Here is a 9,458-nt window from a genome sequence, read left to right on the forward strand (position 1 = left end):
CAGGGAGCCTATTCCTTCCATACTCAAGGGGAAGGAACCAAGGGAGGGGGCTCAGAACTTGGGAGAACGTTGAATGGTCTGTGTCTTTTCCTGCTGCAAAGAAACACACAGTTGCTACACTAAGAGGTTCTTTCTGGTGTGGAATAGTTTCTCCAGCTTTACTCCTGTCCTGTAGGAATCTGCAAGCCTAGCAATGAGCCTGTGAAAGAGACTTGGCAAAGCAGTAGCCTCTTTCCACGGCTCACTTAGCTCCTTGGCCATAAACACCTCTTTGTCCACAACCCTAGGATTCTAGAGGGCAGCACTGTGCCTTCAGCTCCATTTGCTTTCTTGGCATCACTGTGATGAGGCTTGCTGGAGAGACCATCCTTTGGCATTACACTGAAAGTCCATGACTGCTATGTGCTCTGCATCAAGGGAATCCAATGGCTACTCTCTGATGAGATAGAACTTTCAACTCCAGAGTCATCGGCTTGAATCATCCAGGCAGCACTCCAATAGCAGAGACTGGGGTCCTGTAAAATCTGGAAGGGTCGAGCGGTTGAGTCTTTTGGCAAAATGGGTAAATCGTACAGCCAGTTTCACAGAGGCACAATTGCATTATATTGTAGCTCCTGTGTACTGTACGCGGCTTGGTTTTCAAGTTTATGTATTTCCAAACTGAGTGCATGCCAAAAAACAAAGGAAAGGATTCCAGTATTTAAAAGCAGAATCTGGGTCAGGCAGATAGCTGTACATTAATTTCCTGACACACCATTGATTTCTGGCTGTCAGACATTCCAATTGTTATCTTTAATGTAAAAAGTCACATATATATTTCCCCTAATATTCTGTTGCAATGATAACATTACATTTCATCTGGGGAGAATTATTGGCAATAGACGTTGAGCCTGGAGTTTTTAAAATGCCTTATGTATGCATGTTGGTAGAAATCTTGCCAAATTTGAAGGCAGACACACACTTTAGAACATATGCAATGTCTTTGATATTTATCAAATGTTATATCTTGTGACAGATAACAGAGCTGGAGCCAAGACTTTGAGGTTTTAAAAGGAGGGAAACACTTGCTTTTTGTTAGTCAAAGTACAGATAGTATGGCTTTTTGTGGGTTGATTTAGCATAAAGGAAGTGTTGGTTGTGAGAATGTGTAGGTTGGTGCAATGAATTGTATATTACAATTAAATTTTAATAGTTTAATGGAACATCAGTTTTGGGGCAACGTGGGTGAAATCCTGGCCCCGTTGATCTAAATGGCAAAACTGCTATTGACAGTAATGGGATCAAGATTTCTCCCTGCGTGTTTAGAATGGAACACCAATGCAAGTGAGAGCTTGAGGGGAAGAATCACAAATACACTGTCTGAGTTAGCCATGTAGAAGTTATTCTTTCCTGTAAAGGAAATGAATTTCTGTGGAGGCTCCTGCATATAGGTCCCCTCCATGACCATGCGCTTTGTCTATGGAAATGAAGGAGATAGCATACCGGATGATCCCACTCGAAGGGAAGCTTGCAGATATACAGAACTGGCATATGCCCTGCTGGAGAAGGTGCTGCTTCAGGGGCCAGTTGTGCCATACAGGCAAACCACCCATTGGTTAGGGCAATCAAATATTTAGTGGTTGTCAGTTCTATGCAGTCTGAGGTGCGATAGTATGTTGTCACAGTGTTTATTTGGGGCGGGGGGTGCATAGGTTGTGGAATGTAATGGTTAAGTAGCTTTGTAAACTATATTAATCTTTTTCTTATCTACTGATAAAAACTACTGACTGGATAATAATATAGATGGTTGAAATGAAATTTACTCATATTGTACTCCCTTGGCAGACAGCTGACTTCTTGCCTGAAAAGTTTTGGCAAAGGAAGATAAATTTTGCCTACATGCTATCCAGATTGTCTGACTTTAGTAACAAGCATAGTTATGTGAGACCAAGTTGCCAGTAGAAACTCAGCTGAAACAATGAACCCTGCCTCAGTGAGGATGGCAAGAGATGACAAAAGGTTAATCCTCAGAAGCTAACTCAGGGGTCTCAAACACGCGGCCCATGGAGTGTTTTGCTGCGGCCTGCCAAGCTGCCCATGCCCCCGCCCCCGGAGTTATTTCTTGCAGCCGCCAAGTTCCCCTCACTCACCGCCTCCCCTTCCACCCCAGTGCGCTGCGTCCCCGCTCCTCTGCCTACCTCCAGGCGCTTCCTGCCGCCAAACAGCTGTTTGCCAGCGCTTAGCGCTTTCCAGGAGGTGGGGGAGGAGCAGGGAGCCATGCGCTCAGGGGAGGAGGCGGAGAAGAGGCGGGGCCAGGGTGGGAATTTGGGGAAGGGGTTGGAATGAGGGCGGGGCAGGAGTGGGAAGAGGTGGGGTAGGGGCGGGGCCTCATGGAAGGGGTGGAGTGGGGGCAAGGCCGGGGGGGGCTTAAGTTTGAGATCCCTGAGCTAACTTAATATTCTGGGGGGTTTAGTGGGTCACAAACCAAATATGAGTCAACAATGTAACACTTTTGCAAAAAAAAGCAAACATCATTCTGAGATGTATTAGCAGAAACATTTTAAGCAAAACACGAGAAGTAATTCTTCCACTTTGCTCAGCACTAATAAGACCTCAACTGGAGCACTGTGTCCAGTTCTGGGCACCATGCTTTGGGAAAGATGTGAACAAATTGGAGAAAGTCCAGAGGAGAGCAACAAAAATTATTAAAGGTCTAGAAACCTGACATGTAAGGAAAGATTGAAAAAAATGGTTTTGTTCAGTCTGGAGAAGAGAAGAATGAGGGGGAACATGACAACAGTCTTCAAATATGTACGAGGTTGTTATAAAGAGGAGGGTGATAAATGATTCTCCTTGACCATTGAGGACAGAACAAGAAGCAATGGGCTTAAATTGCAGCAAGGGAGGTTTAGGTTGGACATTAAGAAAAATTTCCTAACTGTCAGAGTGGTTTAGCACTGGAATAAATTGCCCAGTGAGCTTGTAGAATCTCCAGCATTGGAGATTTTTAAGAGCAGGTTGGACAAACACCTGTCAGGGATGGTCTAGGTAATAGTCCTGCCTCAGTGCAGGGGACTGGACTAGATGACCTGGTGAGGTCCCTTCCAGTCCTATCCTTCTGACCCTTATGATTCCTCCAAGGTAAACGGATACAGTCATGTCCTCTTCCTTTGGGAGAGAAACCCAGAAAGGGGTGGAGTGAGGGGAGAGAAACATTCTCTGTCGTGCATACATATGAGCTGTGTTAGAGGGTCTTGTCACAGTCAGTGAATGTGACTTGTAAGTGGGGATTTTTGTTTTGAGCAGCGGTGCTCAGAATTGTTTTCTGTCCTCTCGTCCCTGTGGCAGGCGTTCTCAAACATTTTCACAGCATGGAAACTGAAGAGGGAAATCACAAAACATCTCTGCGGCAACAACAGTGTAGATGAGTGGCTGCCTATTGAGCACGCTGATGTGCAGCCCCTTCCCTCCGTTTCCCTTCGTGGTTCCCACCTAAACTCCACACAAGATTTTTCCAGTCCAATCACAACAGCCTTCCTTAGGGTCAGATTGGTTAATTTAAAGTTCAGAACTGAACACAAACGTCTTCCCTCCAGCCTTCCGCTGGGTACAGCCTGCACTCCCCCATCTGGTCAGGCAACTCCCAGCCCTTCCTAGCTGGAACCTACCCTGCTCGCAAGGTCTTCCCTGCAGGACCCTCTCTCCCTCTCCGCACTCTCACTATAGCCCCCTGCCCTTCCCCCTTCCTGCAGCCATCTTCTGCCCTCCATAGGAGAGTGCCTGATTCCCCTCAGGCGGGGCTCATTCTCTCATCAGGGCTGTAAACAGGAATTGCTTATATAGAAAGTAATACTGAGAAAGTAGTTAATGTATCTTCAGCTTCTTCTAGGTCTTGTCTACACTACACTACACAAAGCCTGAAGACAAAGTATGGACCAGGCTGTGAATGCATACCAGGCCCTGCGCTCTTCTTCCAGAGAGTGGCTCAGGACGCCTGCAGAGACCCAGTGCTTCCCCGGCCAGAAGAACTCCAGGACCTTCCTCTGGAGGTTGGCCAGTGTGCCTGGGGGTGAATTAAGGGTATTGAACAGGTGCCAGAATATGGACAGAACCAGATGGTTAACAACCAGCACCCTCCCCTGAAGGGAAAGGCACCAGGGAAGCCCCATCCTCCCCTTTTTTTGGCAGCAGAACAAGCACAGCCTGCTTGCATGGCAAGTGGAGCACCCCACTCCCAGGGACTCGGCCCATAAAAATGGCGCAGTCTGGGCTGAGGATGCCCCAGGACTTGCAGTAGAACTCCACGGTCAGCCTGTCAATGTTTGGAGATTTGTTAGTGGGCATCAGATAGAGGGCTGACAAGAACTCAGCCAGAGTGACAAGTATCAGAGGGGAGCCGTGTTAGTCTGGATCTGTAAAAGCAGCAAAGAGTCCTGTGGCACCTTATAGACTAACAGACGTATTGGAGCATGAGCTTTCGTGGGTGAATACCCACTTCGCCAGATGCATGTCAGAGTGAGAGGAACTCCAGCTGGTCCTGGTTGCTAGCACTGAGAGTTCATCCCACAGGGTCTTGCAAGCATTGGCATCAGTGGGATCTGGAGAAAAAAGGTCAGTGTAGAAAGCCTTCACCCTTTCTCACATCTGCGCTGGATCTGCCAGGGGGGTGCCAGCTTCCACCAGGAGGTAGGTGATATGTCTTTTGGCATTCCTCCTCTTCTCCACAGCCTTGGAGAAGCAGGAGCCAGAATCCATCTCCTGAAGGAGTTGGATATGTGACCTAAGAAATGTGCCCCAGGCCTGATGGTTGTAAAGGGCCCACAACTCATCCTGCTTTTCCTGACATTTTCTGCAGAGGGATGGATTCTTGGCACCTCTCCACCTCCATGACCTCCCACTCCAGCTGCTCCATAGCTGTGTCTTTCTGTCACAATCAGGACATGGGCGGTTGGACCTAGTGACTAGAGCAGGAGTTGGGTGTCAGGTCGAGGAGAACAGAGTCCAAGACAGGATCAAGGGCAAACCGAGATCTGGGTGTCAGGAGGCAGGCAGGGTCAGGTTACAAGGAGATTGGGGTTGGGCGCCAGGTTGCAGACAGCAATCGAATTGTGAAGACAAGGACAAACCAGCGTCAGAAGCTGGAGTCTAGGGTCTATTGCCAGCAGGGTCTGGAGCAGAGACAGGCAGGCAGTCCATGGTGTGGCTCAGACAGCTCCCCATTGTGGCTTCCTGGTTTATATACTGGTACCAGCAGCAGGTCTGGGGATAACAGGGTCGCACCCCACCCAATGACATCATGAGATGGCTGAAATACACCATCACCCCACTCCAGCCGCCAGCTGGCTTTGGCATCTAAGTCCATGTGAGTATCCTGCAGGGCAATCACAGAACAACTCCCCGTCCAAAGGTAGGGGAGGATCTGGCACCTGCAGAGACTCACTTTACCGCTGTGGATGTTCAATGAGGCAAAGACGGTTCCCTTCATTAGAGTGGAGGTTGAGGATCCTCACAGATGGTGGCATCCCCTGCACCAGCGATGCCATGCAAGAACCCACCCTCCACCCTTTATTTGGGCAGAGCACTATGGAAGGTGCGAGCCTGCTGGCACTGCTTACGTTGCCACCTCTTGGCCCCTGGGCCCTCCCCTAGAAAGGTCTTCACAGAGTTGAAGATAAGATGATAATCCCACCACTGATCGGGAACAACTGCACCTTTCTCCCAGAGCTGCCTACGGCCTCCAGGAACAAGCACAGCTCGGCCCGTGACAAAGTGGGGGCCAAAATGTTGGCAAGCTCAGTAGAGTCCACGGCCTCCTGGTCATTCTGATTCTCCCCCATATACACTTAGTGAAGTCTGGGATATATTTAGTGAATTTTGACCCTCTCCTACATCTTAGGGAGAGTAATTGATTAAGGTGGTGATAGGCCAACTCCAGCAACACAGGGTTTGATAAAGTTCTTTAATCCTCATCAGCATAGGTTGAGTGTGGAACTGTGACTTCGTTATATAGGCAGGGCTGGTACCAATGCCTCTGGTTATGGCTGCCTGCCACTTTCTATGATAAGAGCCTGTTTTCAGTGGCTTATAAAAGGTTAAGGCTTTACAAGATCTGGCTGAGGAGGTCACTGGATCATTGATGTTGATTTTCAGTAAATATTGGAATACTGGGCATGTTCCAGAAGACTGGAAGTAAATTGATGTGTCACTATTTAAAAAGGGTAAATGGGATGGCCCAAGTAATCACAGGCCTCTCAGCCTGACGTTGAGTTCAGGCAGGATAATGGAGCAGCTGAGATGATATGGGACTCCACAAAGAATTAAAGGAGTGTAACACAATTAATGCCAATCAACATGGGATTATGGAAAATAGATCCTGTCAGATCATCTTGATATCTTTTTTTGATGAGATTACAGATTTGGTTGATGAAGTTGATAGTGTTGATGAAATATATTTAGACTTCTATAAGGCATTTGACTTGGTAGCACATGACATTTTAATTAAAAAACTAGAACACTTCAAAACTAACATGGCACACATAAATGGATTAAAAACCGGCTAATTGACAGGTCTCAAAATGTAATTGTAAACGGGGAGTCATCATCGAGCAGGCATGTTTCCAGTGAGGTCCTGCAGGGATCAGTTCTTCTCTCTGTGCTATTTAAACATTGTTATCATTGACCTGGAAGAAAACATGAAAATATTACAGATAAAGTTTGCAGATGACACACAAACTGGAGTGGTAAATAATGAAGGGGACAGGTCACTGATACCAAGTGATCCAGATTGCTCTGTAAACTGGCCACAAGCAAGCAATATGCATTCTAATACAGCTAAACATAAACATGTACATGTCGGAACAAAGTGTGTAGTTTGTAGCACTTTTGTGGGATGCACAGGATTGTGAGTCACCTTGTTACCCCCTGCATCCAGCTAGAGGAAGATTTTGCTTGTGCTTACCTGGATGTCAGCTTCCTGACACCACCAGTCTCTCAGTCACCCAAACTATCTCCGCCGAGCTCCAGCCCTTACTTTGCCTTGCAAGTTAACACTAGGTGAAAGCCAGCCCCTCTGAAAGCATCCCCTGTAGTATCCAGCCCCTGTCCCTGAACACTCACAGAACTTACCAGGTTTGCTGTCCCCAAGGGAACAGCATACACACCGCTTGACTCAGGACCAGGTCCTTTATGACATCACATCACTGAAATATAGTGAAAACAATCCTACGTTTATTATCAAAGGCTGTGGTTTAAGAGAGAGTGAATTTGGCTAATGGAAACTGAAATAGTTACATATGAAACAAAACTGTAACACATTTTTTAGGCCTTGTCTACACTACGGTGGGAGATCGATCTAAGTTATGCAACTTCAGCTACGTGAATAATGTAGCTGAAGATGACGTAGCTTAGATCTACTTACCGTGGGGTCCACACTACGCAATGTCGATGGGAGAGCGTCTCCCGTCGACTCCCCTTGCGCTTCTCGTTCAGGTGGAGTACAGGAGTTGACCGAAGAGTGATCGGCAATCGATTTAGCGGGTCTTCACTAGACCTGCTAAATTGAACGCCGATGTATTAATCGCCACATGTTGAACCCCTGGTAAGTGTGGACAAGGCCTTAGAGTCTTGTAAACCTAGCTTTAACTGGCTAACATCCTGGTCTGAAGTAGTGTTTCACTTAAAGCAAATGCCCAGCGTCACCAACTCTAGCTGGGATCCACCTTCCAAAAATGCAAAACGTGTTGTCCTTTTTGCTCCCTTGGTGAAGGGTAACAAAATGTTTCCTTGCTTCTCATTATATTCCCCAAACTCATTGTTTGTGTTCCCAGAGGCAGGGCAACGCCCATGTGTCCCTTCCTGGTGTGCTGGCTCCAGGTTGCTACACATCCTTGTGCTGACTCCATGTTCAAAATGGGGCTTCCATAGTGTTGGTTTGCAATGCCTAATTTACGTATAACCCAAGGCAGACAGGTGAATCAATATCCCTTTGTCTATCAGAACCTGTTTGTTCACCCTGCCCAGGGCACAGATTTTAAAACATCTTTTCAGTACGTATACACAACTCCTTAAATATCTGTATGTACATCTCACAATGACTGAGGATCAGTATGACATAAGCTTTTATTAGATACCTCACTTGACCCTCTTTGGATAAATACAATGAAAGCAGTGTGTTGAGTGTAATGAGTTTGTCAGGCCTGTCTGCTTGTGTTACAGAACAGTGAACCCTTTACCAGTTGGCACTGAGAGGCTGTTAGCGTCACGTAAGGTGTTTTTACAGGACAGAGGACACAAGCCTGGGAAGCCTGGCTTGTGAAAACAACTTAGGGGTTGTGAACATGAGTTCCCAGACAGACTAACACGGCTGCTACTCTGAAACAGAGTGATACTGTGGCCAAAAGGTCTAATGCAATCCTGGGTTTCAGAAGCAGGGGAATCTCAAGTAGGTACAGAAGTTATTTTACCTATTTGTCACCGGTACTACTGTTGCTGGAATATTGTGCCCAGTTCTGGTGTCCACATAGTCAAGAAGACTGTTGAAACACTGGAGAGGATTCAGAGAAGAGCCACAAGAATGACTACAGGATTAGAAAACATGCCTTACAGCGATAGACACAAGGAGCTCAATTTAGCTTAACAAAGAGAAGGTTAAGAGGTGACTTGATCACACTCTAAGTACCTTCAGGGGAACAAATATTTAACAGTGGGCTCTCCAGTCTACCAGACAATGATATAAAAAGATCCAATGGCTGGAAGTTGAAGCTAGACAAATTCAGACTGGAAATAAGGGGTAATTTTTAACGGTGAATGTAATTAACCATTGGAACCCTTTACCAAGAGTTGTGGTAGAGTCTCTATCATTGGCAATTTTAAAATCAAGATTGGATATTTTTTGAAAAGATCTGCTGTAGTTCAAACAGGAATTGCTCTGGGGCAGTTCTCTGGCCTGTGCGATACAGGAGGTCAGACTAGAGGATGACAGTGGTACCTTCTGGCCTGGGAATCTGTGAACCTGTGCCAGACTTGAACTGTTTCGGCTGAAATTTCCCATTTTGGGTGTCTGACACAGGGTGAATTTTTCTGAACGTTTCAGCAAAAAAAAAAAAAAGGTTCAGCCCTTTCTGAGAATGGGGTTAAGGAAAATCCATTGTTTTGCCCATCTTAAAAAAATTCTGACAACAGTTTCATTGAGAAGCTCAAGTGCCTCCATACTTTGGAGCAGGGACTTGAAATTTGACACTGGGGTCACTCTGGTGCCAGGGAGATACTTTTTGCCATCTCACTGAAAATCTGCCTAAACTGAGCCCAATCATAAGCCTCTGAAAAATCTCAGTTGGCACATGCTCAGTAGAGACTTTTTAGTTTGGCAGCTAAATTCTCCAAAGATTCCATCTGCATGGACCATGCTCCAGCCTCTCACAGCTCCTGTGTGTGACCAGTCTGTGTACATACCATCCTGACCGAGCAACTGAGCATACTGC

At 46.5% G+C, this 9,458-nt stretch overlaps 1 long non-coding RNA gene across 1 annotated transcript; it reads right to left on the reverse strand.

Moving 5' to 3' along the window:
• Positions 1 to 6,455: 6,455 nt before the first annotated feature.
• Positions 6,456 to 7,094, reverse strand: LOC120400322. The gene is made up of 2 exons (XR_005595722.1): positions 6,938 to 7,094; positions 6,456 to 6,659 (listed from the first exon to the last, which is right to left on the reverse strand). It is a non-coding gene; the product is annotated as an uncharacterized LOC120400322 (long non-coding RNA).
• Positions 7,095 to 9,458: the final 2,364 nt, after the last annotated feature.

This window comes from Mauremys reevesii, linkage group 3 (genome assembly GCF_016161935.1).
Source record: "Mauremys reevesii isolate NIE-2019 linkage group 3, ASM1616193v1, whole genome shotgun sequence".
Lineage (NCBI taxonomy): Eukaryota > Metazoa > Chordata > Testudines > Geoemydidae > Mauremys > Mauremys reevesii.